The sequence below is a fragment of the Schistocerca cancellata genome, unplaced genomic scaffold, assembly GCF_023864275.1.
Source record: "Schistocerca cancellata isolate TAMUIC-IGC-003103 unplaced genomic scaffold, iqSchCanc2.1 HiC_scaffold_559, whole genome shotgun sequence".
NCBI classification, from domain to species: Eukaryota; Metazoa; Arthropoda; class Insecta; order Orthoptera; family Acrididae; genus Schistocerca; species Schistocerca cancellata.
The window spans coordinates 1-18,149 of record NW_026046572.1 but is presented as its reverse complement, the minus strand read 5'-3'; the positions used below and the strand labels follow the sequence as shown (position 1 = coordinate 18,149).

Sequence of the window (18,149 nt, the reverse complement as noted above, 5' to 3'; positions counted from 1 at the left end):
CGGCGTAGCTGCATTATTTTCCGTAGCGTTTCCGCCGCTACCAGACGAATCGTTACCAAAGTATTAAAATTTCCGCCCGAACAGGGACTTGAACCCTGGACCCTTAGGTTAAAAGCCTAATGCTCTACCGACTGAGCTATCCGGGCTCACACAAGGGTGCAAAATCTCCTACGATGCACAACTATACATTGACTCATGTCCTTTACTGTTGTGCAATCGCTGCATGGGGCCGTTACTAATAAAACGTCGCCTAAATGCTGTCTACAAACTTATCGCGCTAAGCCCGTAACACACTATCGAAGACTGCTGACACACGATGCAACAACAAATTGCACCAGCTGTTACGTCTCATACGTTGGAGCAGAGAATTTACGTGTTTTGTCGACACTCACTGGGCAATTGGAAAATTCACAAGCATTTCGAATGCAATGTTTCCCACGCTTTCGCTCATTTCACGGTTCCGTTGAAGACGTTCTTCACCTCCTGACACAGAAAAAGGAATGCAGTCGGTAGGATATTTTTAATTCTTTTGCTTCTAAGGGAGTTAGTTGTCTAGTAAGTTCCTCTTATGGCATGCAATAGACAACCAGAACAGCTACAGGAGAGAGTCATTTTTGTTGTCAGCGGTAGTTGCATTATCACAAACGCAGAGTAATTCCATTGGCGTCGCACCAAAACGAGTACCTGCCGAAACCCGGGATCGAACCAGGGACCTTTAGATCTTCAGTCTAACGCTCTCCCAACTGAGCTATTTCGGCTGACGTCGAAGGTTGCCATTTGCATGTGTTCGTTCACTTCTGCCTCGCTGCCAATTTCACAGTCACCTTCGTCTGATAAGACACAGGGACGCTGAAGGGCGAGCAGCCGATGCAGTGAAGTTCCACACACATTTCTTCAGCTTCCGTCATCGTAACAAGCAAACATGTCGACTCGATTCGTGTGATATTGAATTCGCTGACTTGACGTGACGCCACGCTGACGCTAGAAAACCCGTGCTATATCGATGCCAGGGGCAACTCGTGTGCAGAGAACGAGACACAAGAAGGAGTGAGCCTCTCCACCATATGAGAGGCAGTATCTAGCAGATACACACGGTAAAACATTCGACTTGCGTTAGCTCATAAATTGCTACATGTCATCGTCTGTAAGCTAAAATGGACACATCTGCACTGCCCAGTGAGGCGACACTTGTACTAACACCTGGTGGACGGCTGTGAGACGAGGAGATGAGCTGCGGCTTCTGGGCGCGACTGTAACGCTGCGCCCTCGATCAAATAACACTGCACATTGCTGGTGACCCGCGTGTTTAGTAGTGACGCAACTGCTAGGATGCAGCTCAACGTCCGCCTTTTGAGAGCGAGAAAATTTTCGCAGTCGGCAGGACTCGAACCTACGCTCCCAGAGGGAATCTGATTTCAAGTCAGACGCCTTAACCACTCGGCCACGACTGCCGGTGGCGGAAGCGACTCCCGACAAGTCAAACCGCCATCTTTAGAAGCAATCTGGTGGCAGAAAACGGCGTGGCCTCACTCTTTGCTCTAGGGTTTCCATTAGCCGTTACGAAAGTGTACTAATTTTCGCCCAGACAGGGACTTGAACCCAGGACCCTTCGGTTGAAAACCTAACGCTCTACCGACTCAGCTACGCGGGCCCACGCACGAGCATTATCGTACAGCTGCGTGGTGTGCGAGTGTTTCGCATGTCGTAATTGCTGGCTTATGGCTCCAATGGCGACTTCACCGACTTCCCACTGACGCACCGCTGACGCTAGTTTTCTGTCGTCTTAAAACGATGGACATACCTCCAAGCAGCTGCGAGATCTTAAGAAAAGAAAAAAAAAAAAAAAAACGCTGCACTACTGCTTTTGCCGCACTCGAATGATTGAAATTGCGATTCTTAAAAAGAAAATGAAATGTTAGCTCTGTCCAACACTTTCGAGCACATCTGTGTACTCACCATCTCAGCGACGGCTTTCTGCAGTCCCAGCGTCAGTGCGAGGTGAACCGATAGGCACAGTAAGCAGCGGTCGTCGCGAAAACTCAGTATTCTTAAAACGGAAATTTTCGTCTTGTTGAGAATGGCGTCACTGGTTGCACCCGCATTCGCCCACGCATGTCACATGTGTGCGAAAACGTTTGCTCCTCTTTACGCAAAATCGCACGCAGCCGGTAGGATTCGAACCTACGCTCCCAGAGGGAATCTGATTTCGAGTCAGACGCCTTAACCACTCGGCCACGACTGCCGTTAGCGCGGTGTTCTCCCGACACATGCAACTGCTACCGTTTAAAACACTGTGGTGTCAGAAAACGGCGTAGCTGCATTATTTTCCGTAGCGTTTCCGCCGCTACCAGACGAATCGTTACCAAAGTATTAAAATTTCCGCCCGAACAGGGACTTGAACCCTGGACCCTTAGGTTAAAAGCCTAATGCTCTACCGACTGAGCTATCCGGGCTCACACAAGGGTGCAAAATCTCCTACGATGCACAACTATACATTGACTCATGTCCTTTACTGTTGTGCAATCGCTGCATGGGGCCGTTACTAATAAAACGTCGCCTAAATGCTGTCTACAAACTTATCGCGCTAAGCCCGTAACACACTATCGAAGACTGCTGACACACGATGCAACAACAAATTGCACCAGCTGTTACGTCTCATACGTTGGAGCAGAGAATTTACGTGTTTTGTCGACACTCACTGGGCAATTGGAAAATTCACAAGCATTTCGAATGCAATGTTTCCCACGCTTTCGCTCATTTCACGGTTCCGTTGAAGACGTTCTTCACCACCTGACACAGAAAAAGGAATGCAGTCGGTAGGATATTTTTAATTCTTTTGCTTCTAAGGGAGTTAGTTGTCTAGTAAGTTCCTCTTATGGCATGCAATAGACAACCAGAACAGCTACAGGAGAGAGTCATTTTTGTTGTCAGCGGTAGTTGCATTATCACAAACGCAGAGTAATTCCATTGGCGTCGCACCAAAACGAGTACCTGCCGAAACCCGGGATCGAACCAGGGACCTTTAGATCTTCAGTCTAACGCTCTCCCAACTGAGCTATTTCGGCTGACGTCGAAGGTTGCCATTTGCATGTGTTCGTTCACTTCTGCCTCGCTGCCAATTTCACAGTCACCTTCGTCTGATAAGACACAGGGACGCTGAAGGGCGAGCAGCCGATGCAGTGAAGTTCCACACACATTTCTTCAGCTTCCGTCATCGTAACAAGCAAACATGTCGACTCGATTCGTGTGATATTGAATTCGCTGACTTGACGTGACGCCACGCTGACGCTAGAAAACCCGTGCTATATCGATGCCAGGGGCAACTCGTGTGCAGAGAACGAGACACAAGAAGGAGTGAGCCTCTCCACCATATGAGAGGCAGTATCTAGCAGATACACACGGTAAAACATTCGACTTGCGTTAGCTCATAAATTGCTACATGTCATCGTCTGTAAGCTAAAATGGACACATCTGCACTGCCCAGTGAGGCGACACTTGTACTAACACCTGGTGGACGGCTGTGAGACGAGGAGATGAGCTGCGGCTTCTGGGCGCGACTGTAACGCTGCGCCCTCGATCAAATAACACTGCACATTGCTGGTGACCCGCGTGTTTAGTAGTGACGCAACTGCTAGGATGCAGCTCAACGTCCGCCTTTTGAGAGCGAGAAAATTTTCGCAGTCGGCAGGACTCGAACCTACGCTCCCAGAGGGAATCTGATTTCAAGTCAGACGCCTTAACCACTCGGCCACGACTGCCGGTGGCGGAAGCGACTCCCGACAAGTCAAACCGCCATCTTTAGAAGCAATCTGGTGGCAGAAAACGGCGTGGCCTCACTCTTTGCTCTAGGGTTTCCATTAGCCGTTACGAAAGTGTACTAATTTTCGCCCAGACAGGGACTTGAACCCAGGACCCTTCGGTTGAAAACCTAACGCTCTACCGACTCAGCTACGCGGGCCCACGCACGAGCATTATCGTACAGCTGCGTGGTGTGCGAGTGTTTCGCATGTCGTAATTGCTGGCTTATGGCTCCAATGGCGACTTCACCGACTTCCCACTGACGCACCGCTGACGCTAGTTTTCTGTCGTCTTAAAACGATGGACATACCTCCAAGCAGCTGCGAGATCTTAAGAAAAGAAAAAAAAAAAAAAAAAACGCTGCACTACTGCTTTTGCCGCACTCGAATGATTGAAATTGCGATTCTTAAAAAGAAAATGAAATGTTAGCTCTGTCCAACACTTTCGAGCACATCTGTGTACTCACCATCTCAGCGACGGCTTTCTGCAGTCCCAGCGTCAGTGCGAGGTGAACCGATAGGCACAGTAAGCAGCGGTCGTCGCGAAAACTCAGTATTCTTAAAACGGAAATTTTCGTCTTGTTGAGAATGGCGTCACTGGTTGCACCCGCATTCGCCCACGCATGTCACATGTGTGCGAAAACGTTTGCTCCTCTTTACGCAAAATCGCACGCAGCCGGTAGGATTCGAACCTACGCTCCCAGAGGGAATCTGATTTCGAGTCAGACGCCTTAACCACTCGGCCACGACTGCCGTTAGCGTGGTGTTCTCCCGACACATGCAACTGCTACCGTTTAAAACACTGTGGTGTCAGAAAACGGCGTAGCTGCATTATTTTCCGTAGCGTTTCCGCCGCTACCAGACGAATCGTTACCAAAGTATTAAAATTTCCGCCCGAACAGGGACTTGAACCCTGGACCCTTAGGTTAAAAGCCTAATGCTCTACCGACTGAGCTATCCGGGCTCACACAAGGGTGCAAAATCTCCTACGATGCACAACTATACATTGACTCATGTCCTTTACTGTTGTGCAATCGCTGCATGGGGCCGTTACTAATAAAACGTCGCCTAAATGCTGTCTACAAACTTATCGCGCTAAGCCCGTAACACACTATCGAAGACTGCTGACACACGATGCAACAACAAATTGCACCAGCTGTTACGTCTCATACGTTGGAGCAGAGAATTTACGTGTTTTGTCGACACTCACTGGGCAATTGGAAAATTCACAAGCATTTCGAATGCAATGTTTCCCACGCTTTCGCTCATTTCACGGTTCCGTTGAAGACGTTCTTCACCACCTGACACAGAAAAAGGAATGCAGTCGGTAGGATATTTTTAATTCTTTTGCTTCTAAGGGAGTTAGTTGTCTAGTAAGTTCCTCTTATGGCATGCAATAGACAACCAGAACAGCTACAGGAGAGAGTCATTTTTGTTGTCAGCGGTAGTTGCATTATCACAAACGCAGAGTAATTCCATTGGCGTCGCACCAAAACGAGTACCTGCCGAAACCCGGGATCGAACCAGGGACCTTTAGATCTTCAGTCTAACGCTCTCCCAACTGAGCTATTTCGGCTGACGTCGAAGGTTGCCATTTGCATGTGTTCGTTCACTTCTGCCTCGCTGCCAATTTCACAGTCACCTTCGTCTGATAAGACACAGGGACGCTGAAGGGCGAGCAGCCGATGCAGTGAAGTTCCACACACATTTCTTCAGCTTCCGTCATCGTAACAAGCAAACATGTCGACTCGATTCGTGTGATATTGAATTCGCTGACTTGACGTGACGCCACGCTGACGCTAGAAAACCCGTGCTATATCGATGCCAGGGGCAACTCGTGTGCAGAGAACGAGACACAAGAAGGAGTGAGCCTCTCCACCATATGAGAGGCAGTATCTAGCAGATACACACGGTAAAACATTCGACTTGCGTTAGCTCATAAATTGCTACATGTCATCGTCTGTAAGCTAAAATGGACACATCTGCACTGCCCAGTGAGGCGACACTTGTACTAACACCTGGTGGACGGCTGTGAGACGAGGAGATGAGCTGCGGCTTCTGGGCGCGACTGTAACGCTGCGCCCTCGATCAAATAACACTGCACATTGCTGGTGACCCGCGTGTTTAGTAGTGACGCAACTGCTAGGATGCAGCTCAACGTCCGCCTTTTGAGAGCGAGAAAATTTTCGCAGTCGGCAGGACTCGAACCTACGCTCCCAGAGGGAATCTGATTTCAAGTCAGACGCCTTAACCACTCGGCCACGACTGCCGGTGGCGGAAGCGACTCCCGACAAGTCAAACCGCCATCTTTAGAAGCAATCTGGTGGCAGAAAACGGCGTGGCCTCACTCTTTGCTCTAGGGTTTCCATTAGCCGTTACGAAAGTGTACTAATTTTCGCCCAGACAGGGACTTGAACCCAGGACCCTTCGGTTGAAAACCTAACGCTCTACCGACTCAGCTACGCGGGCCCACGCACGAGCATTATCGTACAGCTGCGTGGTGTGCGAGTGTTTCGCATGTCGTAATTGCTGGCTTATGGCTCCAATGGCGACTTCACCGACTTCCCACTGACGCACCGCTGACGCTAGTTTTCTGTCGTCTTAAAACGATGGACATACCTCCAAGCAGCTGCGAGATCTTAAGAAAAGAAAAAAAAAAAAAAAACGCTGCACTACTGCTTTTGCCGCACTCGAATGATTGAAATTGCGATTCTTAAAAAGAAAATGAAATGTTAGCTCTGTCCAACACTTTCGAGCACATCTGTGTACTCACCATCTCAGCGACGGCTTTCTGCAGTCCCAGCGTCAGTGCGAGGTGAACCGATAGGCACAGTAAGCAGCGGTCGTCGCGAAAACTCAGTATTCTTAAAACGGAAATTTTCGTCTTGTTGAGAATGGCGTCACTGGTTGCACCCGCATTCGCCCACGCATGTCACATGTGTGCGAAAACGTTTGCTCCTCTTTACGCAAAATCGCACGCAGCCGGTAGGATTCGAACCTACGCTCCCAGAGGGAATCTGATTTCGAGTCAGACGCCTTAACCACTCGGCCACGACTGCCGTTAGCGCGGTGTTCTCCCGACACATGCAACTGCTACCGTTTAAAACACTGTGGTGTCAGAAAACGGCGTAGCTGCATTATTTTCCGTAGCGTTTCCGCCGCTACCAGACGAATCGTTACCAAAGTATTAAAATTTCCGCCCGAACAGGGACTTGAACCCTGGACCCTTAGGTTAAAAGCCTAATGCTCTACCGACTGAGCTATCCGGGCTCACACAAGGGTGCAAAATCTCCTACGATGCACAACTATACATTGACTCATGTCCTTTACTGTTGTGCAATCGCTGCATGGGGCCGTTACTAATAAAACGTCGCCTAAATGCTGTCTACAAACTTATCGCGCTAAGCCCGTAACACACTATCGAAGACTGCTGACACACGATGCAACAACAAATTGCACCAGCTGTTACGTCTCATACGTTGGAGCAGAGAATTTACGTGTTTTGTCGACACTCACTGGGCAATTGGAAAATTCACAAGCATTTCGAATGCAATGTTTCCCACGCTTTCGCTCATTTCACGGTTCCGTTGAAGACGTTCTTCACCACCTGACACAGAAAAAGGAATGCAGTCGGTAGGATATTTTTAATTCTTTTGCTTCTAAGGGAGTTAGTTGTCTAGTAAGTTCCTCTTATGGCATGCAATAGACAACCAGAACAGCTACAGGAGAGAGTCATTTTTGTTGTCAGCGGTAGTTGCATTATCACAAACGCAGAGTAATTCCATTGGCGTCGCACCAAAACGAGTACCTGCCGAAACCCGGGATCGAACCAGGGACCTTTAGATCTTCAGTCTAACGCTCTCCCAACTGAGCTATTTCGGCTGACGTCGAAGGTTGCCATTTGCATGTGTTCGTTCACTTCTGCCTCGCTGCCAATTTCACAGTCACCTTCGTCTGATAAGACACAGGGACGCTGAAGGGCGAGCAGCCGATGCAGTGAAGTTCCACACACATTTCTTCAGCTTCCGTCATCGTAACAAGCAAACATGTCGACTCGATTCGTGTGATATTGAATTCGCTGACTTGACGTGACGCCACGCTGACGCTAGAAAACCCGTGCTATATCGATGCCAGGGGCAACTCGTGTGCAGAGAACGAGACACAAGAAGGAGTGAGCCTCTCCACCATATGAGAGGCAGTATCTAGCAGATACACACGGTAAAACATTCGACTTGCGTTAGCTCATAAATTGCTACATGTCATCGTCTGTAAGCTAAAATGGACACATCTGCACTGCCCAGTGAGGCGACACTTGTACTAACACCTGGTGGACGGCTGTGAGACGAGGAGATGAGCTGCGGCTTCTGGGCGCGACTGTAACGCTGCGCCCTCGATCAAATAACACTGCACATTGCTGGTGACCCGCGTGTTTAGTAGTGACGCAACTGCTAGGATGCAGCTCAACGTCCGCCTTTTGAGAGCGAGAAAATTTTCGCAGTCGGCAGGACTCGAACCTACGCTCCCAGAGGGAATCTGATTTCAAGTCAGACGCCTTAACCACTCGGCCACGACTGCCGGTGGCGGAAGCGACTCCCGACAAGTCAAACCGCCATCTTTAGAAGCAATCTGGTGGCAGAAAACGGCGTGGCCTCACTCTTTGCTCTAGGGTTTCCATTAGCCGTTACGAAAGTGTACTAATTTTCGCCCAGACAGGGACTTGAACCCAGGACCCTTCGGTTGAAAACCTAACGCTCTACCGACTCAGCTACGCGGGCCCACGCACGAGCATTATCGTACAGCTGCGTGGTGTGCGAGTGTTTCGCATGTCGTAATTGCTGGCTTATGGCTCCAATGGCGACTTCACCGACTTCCCACTGACGCACCGCTGACGCTAGTTTTCTGTCGTCTTAAAACGATGGACATACCTCCAAGCAGCTGCGAGATCTTAAGAAAAGAAAAAAAAAAAAAAAACGCTGCACTACTGCTTTTGCCGCACTCGAATGATTGAAATTGCGATTCTTAAAAAGAAAATGAAATGTTAGCTCTGTCCAACACTTTCGAGCACATCTGTGTACTCACCATCTCAGCGACGGCTTTCTGCAGTCCCAGCGTCAGTGCGAGGTGAACCGATAGGCACAGTAAGCAGCGGTCGTCGCGAAAACTCAGTATTCTTAAAACGGAAATTTTCGTCTTGTTGAGAATGGCGTCACTGGTTGCACCCGCATTCGCCCACGCATGTCACATGTGTGCGAAAACGTTTGCTCCTCTTTACGCAAAATCGCACGCAGCCGGTAGGATTCGAACCTACGCTCCCAGAGGGAATCTGATTTCGAGTCAGACGCCTTAACCACTCGGCCACGACTGCCGTTAGCGCGGTGTTCTCCCGACACATGCAACTGCTACCGTTTAAAACACTGTGGTGTCAGAAAACGGCGTAGCTGCATTATTTTCCGTAGCGTTTCCGCCGCTACCAGACGAATCGTTACCAAAGTATTAAAATTTCCGCCCGAACAGGGACTTGAACCCTGGACCCTTAGGTTAAAAGCCTAATGCTCTACCGACTGAGCTATCCGGGCTCACACAAGGGTGCAAAATCTCCTACGATGCACAACTATACATTGACTCATGTCCTTTACTGTTGTGCAATCGCTGCATGGGGCCGTTACTAATAAAACGTCGCCTAAATGCTGTCTACAAACTTATCGCGCTAAGCCCGTAACACACTATCGAAGACTGCTGACACACGATGCAACAACAAATTGCACCAGCTGTTACGTCTCATACGTTGGAGCAGAGAATTTACGTGTTTTGTCGACACTCACTGGGCAATTGGAAAATTCACAAGCATTTCGAATGCAATGTTTCCCACGCTTTCGCTCATTTCACGGTTCCGTTGAAGACGTTCTTCACCACCTGACACAGAAAAAGGAATGCAGTCGGTAGGATATTTTTAATTCTTTTGCTTCTAAGGGAGTTAGTTGTCTAGTAAGTTCCTCTTATGGCATGCAATAGACAACCAGAACAGCTACAGGAGAGAGTCATTTTTGTTGTCAGCGGTAGTTGCATTATCACAAACGCAGAGTAATTCCATTGGCGTCGCACCAAAACGAGTACCTGCCGAAACCCGGGATCGAACCAGGGACCTTTAGATCTTCAGTCTAACGCTCTCCCAACTGAGCTATTTCGGCTGACGTCGAAGGTTGCCATTTGCATGTGTTCGTTCACTTCTGCCTCGCTGCCAATTTCACAGTCACCTTCGTCTGATAAGACACAGGGACGCTGAAGGGCGAGCAGCCGATGCAGTGAAGTTCCACACACATTTCTTCAGCTTCCGTCATCGTAACAAGCAAACATGTCGACTCGATTCGTGTGATATTGAATTCGCTGACTTGACGTGACGCCACGCTGACGCTAGAAAACCCGTGCTATATCGATGCCAGGGGCAACTCGTGTGCAGAGAACGAGACACAAGAAGGAGTGAGCCTCTCCACCATATGAGAGGCAGTATCTAGCAGATACACACGGTAAAACATTCGACTTGCGTTAGCTCATAAATTGCTACATGTCATCGTCTGTAAGCTAAAATGGACACATCTGCACTGCCCAGTGAGGCGACACTTGTACTAACACCTGGTGGACGGCTGTGAGACGAGGAGATGAGCTGCGGCTTCTGGGCGCGACTGTAACGCTGCGCCCTCGATCAAATAACACTGCACATTGCTGGTGACCCGCGTGTTTAGTAGTGACGCAACTGCTAGGATGCAGCTCAACGTCCGCCTTTTGAGAGCGAGAAAATTTTCGCAGTCGGCAGGACTCGAACCTACGCTCCCAGAGGGAATCTGATTTCAAGTCAGACGCCTTAACCACTCGGCCACGACTGCCGGTGGCGGAAGCGACTCCCGACAAGTCAAACCGCCATCTTTAGAAGCAATCTGGTGGCAGAAAACGGCGTGGCCTCACTCTTTGCTCTAGGGTTTCCATTAGCCGTTACGAAAGTGTACTAATTTTCGCCCAGACAGGGACTTGAACCCAGGACCCTTCGGTTGAAAACCTAACGCTCTACCGACTCAGCTACGCGGGCCCACGCACGAGCATTATCGTACAGCTGCGTGGTGTGCGAGTGTTTCGCATGTCGTAATTGCTGGCTTATGGCTCCAATGGCGACTTCACCGACTTCCCACTGACGCACCGCTGACGCTAGTTTTCTGTCGTCTTAAAACGATGGACATACCTCCAAGCAGCTGCGAGATCTTAAGAAAAGAAAAAAAAAAAAAACGCTGCACTACTGCTTTTGCCGCACTCGAATGATTGAAATTGCGATTCTTAAAAAGAAAATGAAATGTTAGCTCTGTCCAACACTTTCGAGCACATCTGTGTACTCACCATCTCAGCGACGGCTTTCTGCAGTCCCAGCGTCAGTGCGAGGTGAACCGATAGGCACAGTAAGCAGCGGTCGTCGCGAAAACTCAGTATTCTTAAAACGGAAATTTTCGTCTTGTTGAGAATGGCGTCACTGGTTGCACCCGCATTCGCCCACGCATGTCACATGTGTGCGAAAACGTTTGCTCCTCTTTACGCAAAATCGCACGCAGCCGGTAGGATTCGAACCTACGCTCCCAGAGGGAATCTGATTTCGAGTCAGACGCCTTAACCACTCGGCCACGACTGCCGTTAGCGCGGTGTTCTCCCGACACATGCAACTGCTACCGTTTAAAACACTGTGGTGTCAGAAAACGGCGTAGCTGCATTATTTTCCGTAGCGTTTCCGCCGCTACCAGACGAATCGTTACCAAAGTATTAAAATTTCCGCCCGAACAGGGACTTGAACCCTGGACCCTTAGGTTAAAAGCCTAATGCTCTACCGACTGAGCTATCCGGGCTCACACAAGGGTGCAAAATCTCCTACGATGCACAACTATACATTGACTCATGTCCTTTACTGTTGTGCAATCGCTGCATGGGGCCGTTACTAATAAAACGTCGCCTAAATGCTGTCTACAAACTTATCGCGCTAAGCCCGTAACACACTATCGAAGACTGCTGACACACGATGCAACAACAAATTGCACCAGCTGTTACGTCTCATACGTTGGAGCAGAGAATTTACGTGTTTTGTCGACACTCACTGGGCAATTGGAAAATTCACAAGCATTTCGAATGCAATGTTTCCCACGCTTTCGCTCATTTCACGGTTCCGTTGAAGACGTTCTTCACCACCTGACACAGAAAAAGGAATGCAGTCGGTAGGATATTTTTAATTCTTTTGCTTCTAAGGGAGTTAGTTGTCTAGTAAGTTCCTCTTATGGCATGCAATAGACAACCAGAACAGCTACAGGAGAGAGTCATTTTTGTTGTCAGCGGTAGTTGCATTATCACAAACGCAGAGTAATTCCATTGGCGTCGCACCAAAACGAGTACCTGCCGAAACCCGGGATCGAACCAGGGACCTTTAGATCTTCAGTCTAACGCTCTCCCAACTGAGCTATTTCGGCTGACGTCGAAGGTTGCCATTTGCATGTGTTCGTTCACTTCTGCCTCGCTGCCAATTTCACAGTCACCTTCGTCTGATAAGACACAGGGACGCTGAAGGGCGAGCAGCCGATGCAGTGAAGTTCCACACACATTTCTTCAGCTTCCGTCATCGTAACAAGCAAACATGTCGACTCGATTCGTGTGATATTGAATTCGCTGACTTGACGTGACGCCACGCTGACGCTAGAAAACCCGTGCTATATCGATGCCAGGGGCAACTCGTGTGCAGAGAACGAGACACAAGAAGGAGTGAGCCTCTCCACCATATGAGAGGCAGTATCTAGCAGATACACACGGTAAAACATTCGACTTGCGTTAGCTCATAAATTGCTACATGTCATCGTCTGTAAGCTAAAATGGACACATCTGCACTGCCCAGTGAGGCGACACTTGTACTAACACCTGGTGGACGGCTGTGAGACGAGGAGATGAGCTGCGGCTTCTGGGCGCGACTGTAACGCTGCGCCCTCGATCAAATAACACTGCACATTGCTGGTGACCCGCGTGTTTAGTAGTGACGCAACTGCTAGGATGCAGCTCAACGTCCGCCTTTTGAGAGCGAGAAAATTTTCGCAGTCGGCAGGACTCGAACCTACGCTCCCAGAGGGAATCTGATTTCAAGTCAGACGCCCTTAACCACTCGGCCACGACTGCCGGTGGCGGAAGCGACTCCCGACAAGTCAAACCGCCATCTTTAGAAGCAATCTGGTGGCAGAAAACGGCGTGGCCTCACTCTTTGCTCTAGGGTTTCCATTAGCCGTTACGAAAGTGTACTAATTTTCGCCCAGACAGGGACTTGAACCCAGGACCCTTCGGTTGAAAACCTAACGCTCTACCGACTCAGCTACGCGGGCCCACGCACGAGCATTATCGTACAGCTGCGTGGTGTGCGAGTGTTTCGCATGTCGTAATTGCTGGCTTATGGCTCCAATGGCGACTTCACCGACTTCCCACTGACGCACCGCTGACGCTAGTTTTCTGTCGTCTTAAAACGATGGACATACCTCCAAGCAGCTGCGAGATCTTAAGAAAAGAAAAAAAAAAAAAAAACGCTGCACTACTGCTTTTGCCGCACTCGAATGATTGAAATTGCGATTCTTAAAAAGAAAATGAAATGTTAGCTCTGTCCAACACTTTCGAGCACATCTGTGTACTCACCATCTCAGCGACGGCTTTCTGCAGTCCCAGCGTCAGTGCGAGGTGAACCGATAGGCACAGTAAGCAGCGGTCGTCGCGAAAACTCAGTATTCTTAAAACGGAAATTTTCGTCTTGTTGAGAATGGCGTCACTGGTTGCACCCGCATTCGCCCACGCATGTCACATGTGTGCGAAAACGTTTGCTCCTCTTTACGCAAAATCGCACGCAGCCGGTAGGATTCGAACCTACGCTCCCAGAGGGAATCTGATTTCGAGTCAGACGCCTTAACCACTCGGCCACGACTGCCGTTAGCGCGGTGTTCTCCCGACACATGCAACTGCTACCGTTTAAAACACTGTGGTGTCAGAAAACGGCGTAGCTGCATTATTTTCCGTAGCGTTTCCGCCGCTACCAGACGAATCGTTACCAAAGTATTAAAATTTCCGCCCGAACAGGGACTTGAACCCTGGACCCTTAGGTTAAAAGCCTAATGCTCTACCGACTGAGCTATCCGGGCTCACACAAGGGTGCAAAATCTCCTACGATGCACAACTATACATTGACTCATGTCCTTTACTGTTGTGCAATCGCTGCATGGGGCCGTTACTAATAAAACGTCGCCTAAATGCTGTCTACAAACTTATCGCGCTAAGCCCGTAACACACTATCGAAGACTGCTGACACACGATGCAACAACAAATTGCACCAGCTGTTACGTCTCATACGTTGGAGCAGAGAATTTACGTGTTTTGTCGACACTCACTGGGCAATTGGAAAATTCACAAGCATTTCGAATGCAATGTTTCCCACGCTTTCGCTCATTTCACGGTTCCGTTGAAGACGTTCTTCACCACCTGACACAGAAAAAGGAATGCAGTCGGTAGGATATTTTTAATTCTTTTGCTTCTAAGGGAGTTAGTTGTCTAGTAAGTTCCTCTTATGGCATGCAATAGACAACCAGAACAGCTACAGGAGAGAGTCATTTTTGTTGTCAGCGGGTAGTTGCATTATCACAAACGCAGAGTAATTCCATTGGCGTCGCACCAAAACGAGTACCTGCCGAAACCCGGGATCGAACCAGGGACCTTTAGATCTTCAGTCTAACGCTCTCCCAACTGAGCTATTTCGGCTGACGTCGAAGGTTGCCATTTGCATGTGTTCGTTCACTTCTGCCTCGCTGCCAATTTCACAGTCACCTTCGTCTGATAAGACACAGGGACGCTGAAGGGCGAGCAGCCGATGCAGTGAAGTTCCACACACATTTCTTCAGCTTCCGTCATCGTAACAAGCAAACATGTCGACTCGATTCGTGTGATATTGAATTCGCTGACTTGACGTGACGCCACGCTGACGCTAGAAAACCCGTGCTATATCGATGCCAGGGGCAACTCGTGTGCAGAGAACGAGACACAAGAAGGAGTGAGCCTCTCCACCATATGAGAGGCAGTATCTAGCAGATACACACGGTAAAACATTCGACTTGCGTTAGCTCATAAATTGCTACATGTCATCGTCTGTAAGCTAAAATGGACACATCTGCACTGCCCAGTGAGGCGACACTTGTACTAACACCTGGTGGACGGCTGTGAGACGAGGAGATGAGCTGCGGCTTCTGGCGCGACTGTAACGCTGCGCCCTCGATCAAATAACACTGCACATTGCTGGTGACCCGCGTGTTTAGTAGTGACGCAACTGCTAGGATGCAGCTCAACGTCCGCCTTTTGAGAGCGAGAAAATTTTCGCAGTCGGCAGGACTCGAACCTACGCTCCAGAGGGAATCTGATTTCAAGTCAGACGCCTTAACCACTCGGCCACGACTGCCGGTGGCGGAAGCGACTCCCGACAAGTCAAACCGCCATCTTTAGAAGCAATCTGGTGGCAGAAAACGGCGTGGCCTCACTCTTTGCTCTAGGGTTTCCATTAGCCGTTACGAAAGTGTACTAATTTTCGCCCAGACAGGGACTTGAACCCAGGACCCTTCGGTTGAAAACCTAACGCTCTACCGACTCAGCTACGCGGGCCCACGCACGAGCATTATCGTACAGCTGCGTGGTGTGCGAGTGTTTCGCATGTCGTAATTGCTGGCTTATGGCTCCAATGGCGACTTCACCGACTTCCCACTGACGCACCGCTGACGCTAGTTTTCTGTCGTCTTAAAACGATGGACATACCTCCAAGCAGCTGCGAGATCTTAAGAAAAGAAAAAAAAAAAAAAAACGCTGCACTACTGCTTTTGCCGCACTCGAATGATTGAAATTGCGATTCTTAAAAGAAAATGAAATGTTAGCTCTGTCCAACACTTTCGAGCACATCTGTGTACTCACCATCTCAGCGACGGCTTTCTGCAGTCCCAGCGTCAGTGCGAGGTGAACCGATAGGCACAGTAAGCAGCGGTCGTCGCGAAAACTCAGTATTCTTAAAACGGAAATTTTCGTCTTGTTGAGAATGGCGTCACTGGTTGCACCCGCATTCGCCCACGCATGTCACATGTGTGCGAAAACGTTTGCTCCTCTTTACGCAAAATCGCACGCAGCCGGTAGGATTCGAACCTACGCTCCCAGAGGGAATCTGATTTCGAGTCAGACGCCTTAACCACTCGGCCACGACTGCCGTTAGCGCGGTGTTCTCCCGACACATGCAACTGCTACCGTTTAAAACACTGTGGTGTCAGAAAACGGCGTAGCTGCATTATTTTCCGTAGCGTTTCCGCCGCTACCAGACGAATCGTTACCAAAGTATTAAAATTTCCGCCCGAACAGGGACTTGAACCCTGGACCCTTAGGTTAAAAGCCTAATGCTCTACCGACTGAGCTATCCGGGCTCACACAAGGGTGCAAAATCTCCTACGATGCACAACTATACATTGACTCATGTCCTTTACTGTTGTGCAATCGCTGCATGGGGCCGTTACTAATAAAACGTCGCCTAAATGCTGTCTACAAACTTATCGCGCTAAGCCCGTAACACACTATCGAAGACTGCTGACACACGATGCAACAACAAATTGCACCAGCTGTTACGTCCTCATACGTTGGAGCAGAGAATTTACGTGTTTTGTCGACACTCACTGGGCAATTGGAAAATTCACAAGCATTTCGAATGCAATGTTTCCCACGCTTTCGCTCATTTCACGGTTCCGTTGAAGACGTTCTTCACCACCTGACACAGAAAAAGGAATGCAGTCGGTAGGATATTTTTAATTCTTTTGCTTCTAAGGGAGTTAGTTGTCTAGTAAGTTCCTCTTATGGCATGCAATAGACAACCAGAACAGCTACAGGAGAGAGTCATTTTTGTTGTCAGCGGTAGTTGCATTATCACAAACGCAGAGTAATTCCATTGGCGTCGCACCAAAACGAGTACCTGCCGAAACCCGGGATCGAACCAGGGACCTTTAGATCTTCAGTCTAACGCTCTCCCAACTGAGCTATTTCGGCTGACGTCGAAGGTTGCCATTTGCATGTGTTCGTTCACTTCTGCCTCGCTGCCAATTTCACAGTCACCTTCGTCTGATAAGACACAGGGACGCTGAAGGGCGAGCAGCCGATGCAGTGAAGTTCCACACACATTTCTTCAGCTTCCGTCATCGTAACAAGCAAACATGTCGACTCGATTCGTGTGATATTGAATTCGCTGACTTGACGTGACGCCACGCTGACGCTAGAAAACCCGTGCTATATCGATGCCAGGGGCAACTCGTGTGCAGAGAACGAGACACAAGAAGGAGTGAGCCTCTCCACCATATGAGAGGCAGTATCTAGCAGATACACACGGTAAAACATTCGACTTGCGTTAGCTCATAAATTGCTACATGTCATCGTCTGTAAGCTAAAATGGACACATCTGCACTGCCCAGTGAGGCGACACTTGTACTAACACCTGGTGGACGGCTGTGAGACGAGGAGATGAGCTGCGGCTTCTGGGCGCGACTGTAACGCTGCGCCCTCGATCAAATAACACTGCACATTGCTGGTGACCCGCGTGTTTAGTAGTGACGCAACTGCTAGGATGCAGCTCAACGTCCGCCTTTTGAGAGCGAGAAAATTTTCGCAGTCGGCAGGACTCGAACCTACGCTCCCAGAGGGAATCTGATTTCAAGTCAGACGCCTTAACCACTCGGCCACGACTGCCGGTGGCGGAAGCGACTCCCGACAAGTCAAACCGCCATCTTTAGAAGCAATCTGGTGGCAGAAAACGGCGTGGCCTCACTCTTTGCTCTAGGGTTTCCATTAGCCGTTACGAAAGTGTACTAATTTTCGCCCAGACAGGGACTTGAACCCAGGACCCTTCGGTTGAAAACCTAACGCTCTACCGACTCAGCTACGCGGGCCCACGCACGAGCATTATCGTACAGCTGCGTGGTGTGCGAGTGTTTCGCATGTCGTAATTGCTGGCTTATGGCTCCAATGGCGACTTCACCGACTTCCCACTGACGCACCGCTGACGCTAGTTTTCTGTCGTCTTAAAACGATGGACATACCTCCAAGCAGCTGCGAGATCTTAAGAAAAGAAAAAAAAAAAAAACGCTGCACTACTGCTTTTGCCGCACTCGAATGATTGAAATTGCGATTCTTAAAAAGAAAATGAAATGTTAGCTCTGTCCAACACTTTCGAGCACATCTGTGTACTCACCATCTCAGCGACGGCTTTCTGCAGTCCCAGCGTCAGTGCGAGGTGAACCGATA

The 18,149-nt window shown here is 49.3% G+C and overlaps 31 non-coding genes across 31 annotated transcripts; all 31 read right to left on the bottom strand.

Annotated features, from left to right (window-relative positions):
* Positions 1-73: 73 nt before the first annotated feature.
* Trnak-uuu (transfer RNA lysine (anticodon UUU)) lies at positions 74-146 on the bottom strand. The gene has a single exon. It is a non-coding gene; the product is annotated as a tRNA-Lys (tRNA).
* A 539-nt stretch (positions 147-685) lies between these two features.
* Positions 686-758, bottom strand: Trnaf-gaa (transfer RNA phenylalanine (anticodon GAA)). The gene has a single exon. It is a non-coding gene; the product is annotated as a tRNA-Phe (tRNA).
* A 611-nt stretch (positions 759-1,369) lies between these two features.
* Trnas-uga (transfer RNA serine (anticodon UGA)) lies at positions 1,370-1,451 on the bottom strand. The gene has a single exon. It is a non-coding gene; the product is annotated as a tRNA-Ser (tRNA).
* Positions 1,452-2,160: 709 nt separating this feature from the next.
* Trnas-cga (transfer RNA serine (anticodon CGA)) lies at positions 2,161-2,242 on the bottom strand. Its single transcript has one exon. It is a non-coding gene; the product is annotated as a tRNA-Ser (tRNA).
* Positions 2,243-2,380: 138 nt separating this feature from the next.
* Trnak-uuu (transfer RNA lysine (anticodon UUU)) lies at positions 2,381-2,453 on the bottom strand. Its single transcript has one exon. It is a non-coding gene; the product is annotated as a tRNA-Lys (tRNA).
* Positions 2,454-2,992: 539 nt separating this feature from the next.
* Trnaf-gaa (transfer RNA phenylalanine (anticodon GAA)) lies at positions 2,993-3,065 on the bottom strand. Its single transcript has one exon. It is a non-coding gene; the product is annotated as a tRNA-Phe (tRNA).
* A 611-nt stretch (positions 3,066-3,676) lies between these two features.
* Trnas-uga (transfer RNA serine (anticodon UGA)) lies at positions 3,677-3,758 on the bottom strand. The gene has a single exon. It is a non-coding gene; the product is annotated as a tRNA-Ser (tRNA).
* A 710-nt stretch (positions 3,759-4,468) lies between these two features.
* On the bottom strand, positions 4,469-4,550 carry Trnas-cga (transfer RNA serine (anticodon CGA)). Its single transcript has one exon. It is a non-coding gene; the product is annotated as a tRNA-Ser (tRNA).
* Positions 4,551-4,688: 138 nt separating this feature from the next.
* Positions 4,689-4,761, bottom strand: Trnak-uuu (transfer RNA lysine (anticodon UUU)). Its single transcript has one exon. It is a non-coding gene; the product is annotated as a tRNA-Lys (tRNA).
* Positions 4,762-5,300: 539 nt separating this feature from the next.
* Positions 5,301-5,373, bottom strand: Trnaf-gaa (transfer RNA phenylalanine (anticodon GAA)). The gene has a single exon. It is a non-coding gene; the product is annotated as a tRNA-Phe (tRNA).
* A 611-nt stretch (positions 5,374-5,984) lies between these two features.
* Trnas-uga (transfer RNA serine (anticodon UGA)) lies at positions 5,985-6,066 on the bottom strand. Its single transcript has one exon. It is a non-coding gene; the product is annotated as a tRNA-Ser (tRNA).
* A 708-nt stretch (positions 6,067-6,774) lies between these two features.
* Trnas-cga (transfer RNA serine (anticodon CGA)) lies at positions 6,775-6,856 on the bottom strand. The gene has a single exon. It is a non-coding gene; the product is annotated as a tRNA-Ser (tRNA).
* A 138-nt stretch (positions 6,857-6,994) lies between these two features.
* Positions 6,995-7,067, bottom strand: Trnak-uuu (transfer RNA lysine (anticodon UUU)). The gene has a single exon. It is a non-coding gene; the product is annotated as a tRNA-Lys (tRNA).
* A 539-nt stretch (positions 7,068-7,606) lies between these two features.
* Trnaf-gaa (transfer RNA phenylalanine (anticodon GAA)) lies at positions 7,607-7,679 on the bottom strand. Its single transcript has one exon. It is a non-coding gene; the product is annotated as a tRNA-Phe (tRNA).
* Positions 7,680-8,290: 611 nt separating this feature from the next.
* Trnas-uga (transfer RNA serine (anticodon UGA)) lies at positions 8,291-8,372 on the bottom strand. The gene has a single exon. It is a non-coding gene; the product is annotated as a tRNA-Ser (tRNA).
* Positions 8,373-9,080: 708 nt separating this feature from the next.
* Trnas-cga (transfer RNA serine (anticodon CGA)) lies at positions 9,081-9,162 on the bottom strand. Its single transcript has one exon. It is a non-coding gene; the product is annotated as a tRNA-Ser (tRNA).
* A 138-nt stretch (positions 9,163-9,300) lies between these two features.
* Positions 9,301-9,373, bottom strand: Trnak-uuu (transfer RNA lysine (anticodon UUU)). The gene has a single exon. It is a non-coding gene; the product is annotated as a tRNA-Lys (tRNA).
* A 539-nt stretch (positions 9,374-9,912) lies between these two features.
* Positions 9,913-9,985, bottom strand: Trnaf-gaa (transfer RNA phenylalanine (anticodon GAA)). The gene has a single exon. It is a non-coding gene; the product is annotated as a tRNA-Phe (tRNA).
* A 611-nt stretch (positions 9,986-10,596) lies between these two features.
* Positions 10,597-10,678, bottom strand: Trnas-uga (transfer RNA serine (anticodon UGA)). The gene has a single exon. It is a non-coding gene; the product is annotated as a tRNA-Ser (tRNA).
* Positions 10,679-11,384: 706 nt separating this feature from the next.
* Trnas-cga (transfer RNA serine (anticodon CGA)) lies at positions 11,385-11,466 on the bottom strand. Its single transcript has one exon. It is a non-coding gene; the product is annotated as a tRNA-Ser (tRNA).
* Positions 11,467-11,604: 138 nt separating this feature from the next.
* Trnak-uuu (transfer RNA lysine (anticodon UUU)) lies at positions 11,605-11,677 on the bottom strand. Its single transcript has one exon. It is a non-coding gene; the product is annotated as a tRNA-Lys (tRNA).
* Positions 11,678-12,216: 539 nt separating this feature from the next.
* On the bottom strand, positions 12,217-12,289 carry Trnaf-gaa (transfer RNA phenylalanine (anticodon GAA)). The gene has a single exon. It is a non-coding gene; the product is annotated as a tRNA-Phe (tRNA).
* A 611-nt stretch (positions 12,290-12,900) lies between these two features.
* Positions 12,901-12,983, bottom strand: Trnas-uga (transfer RNA serine (anticodon UGA)). Its single transcript has one exon. It is a non-coding gene; the product is annotated as a tRNA-Ser (tRNA).
* A 708-nt stretch (positions 12,984-13,691) lies between these two features.
* On the bottom strand, positions 13,692-13,773 carry Trnas-cga (transfer RNA serine (anticodon CGA)). Its single transcript has one exon. It is a non-coding gene; the product is annotated as a tRNA-Ser (tRNA).
* Positions 13,774-13,911: 138 nt separating this feature from the next.
* On the bottom strand, positions 13,912-13,984 carry Trnak-uuu (transfer RNA lysine (anticodon UUU)). Its single transcript has one exon. It is a non-coding gene; the product is annotated as a tRNA-Lys (tRNA).
* Positions 13,985-14,524: 540 nt separating this feature from the next.
* On the bottom strand, positions 14,525-14,597 carry Trnaf-gaa (transfer RNA phenylalanine (anticodon GAA)). Its single transcript has one exon. It is a non-coding gene; the product is annotated as a tRNA-Phe (tRNA).
* Positions 14,598-15,207: 610 nt separating this feature from the next.
* Trnas-uga (transfer RNA serine (anticodon UGA)) lies at positions 15,208-15,288 on the bottom strand. The gene has a single exon. It is a non-coding gene; the product is annotated as a tRNA-Ser (tRNA).
* A 707-nt stretch (positions 15,289-15,995) lies between these two features.
* Trnas-cga (transfer RNA serine (anticodon CGA)) lies at positions 15,996-16,077 on the bottom strand. The gene has a single exon. It is a non-coding gene; the product is annotated as a tRNA-Ser (tRNA).
* Positions 16,078-16,215: 138 nt separating this feature from the next.
* Positions 16,216-16,288, bottom strand: Trnak-uuu (transfer RNA lysine (anticodon UUU)). Its single transcript has one exon. It is a non-coding gene; the product is annotated as a tRNA-Lys (tRNA).
* Positions 16,289-16,828: 540 nt separating this feature from the next.
* On the bottom strand, positions 16,829-16,901 carry Trnaf-gaa (transfer RNA phenylalanine (anticodon GAA)). The gene has a single exon. It is a non-coding gene; the product is annotated as a tRNA-Phe (tRNA).
* Positions 16,902-17,512: 611 nt separating this feature from the next.
* Positions 17,513-17,594, bottom strand: Trnas-uga (transfer RNA serine (anticodon UGA)). Its single transcript has one exon. It is a non-coding gene; the product is annotated as a tRNA-Ser (tRNA).
* Between the last annotated feature and the right edge of the window lie 555 nt (positions 17,595-18,149).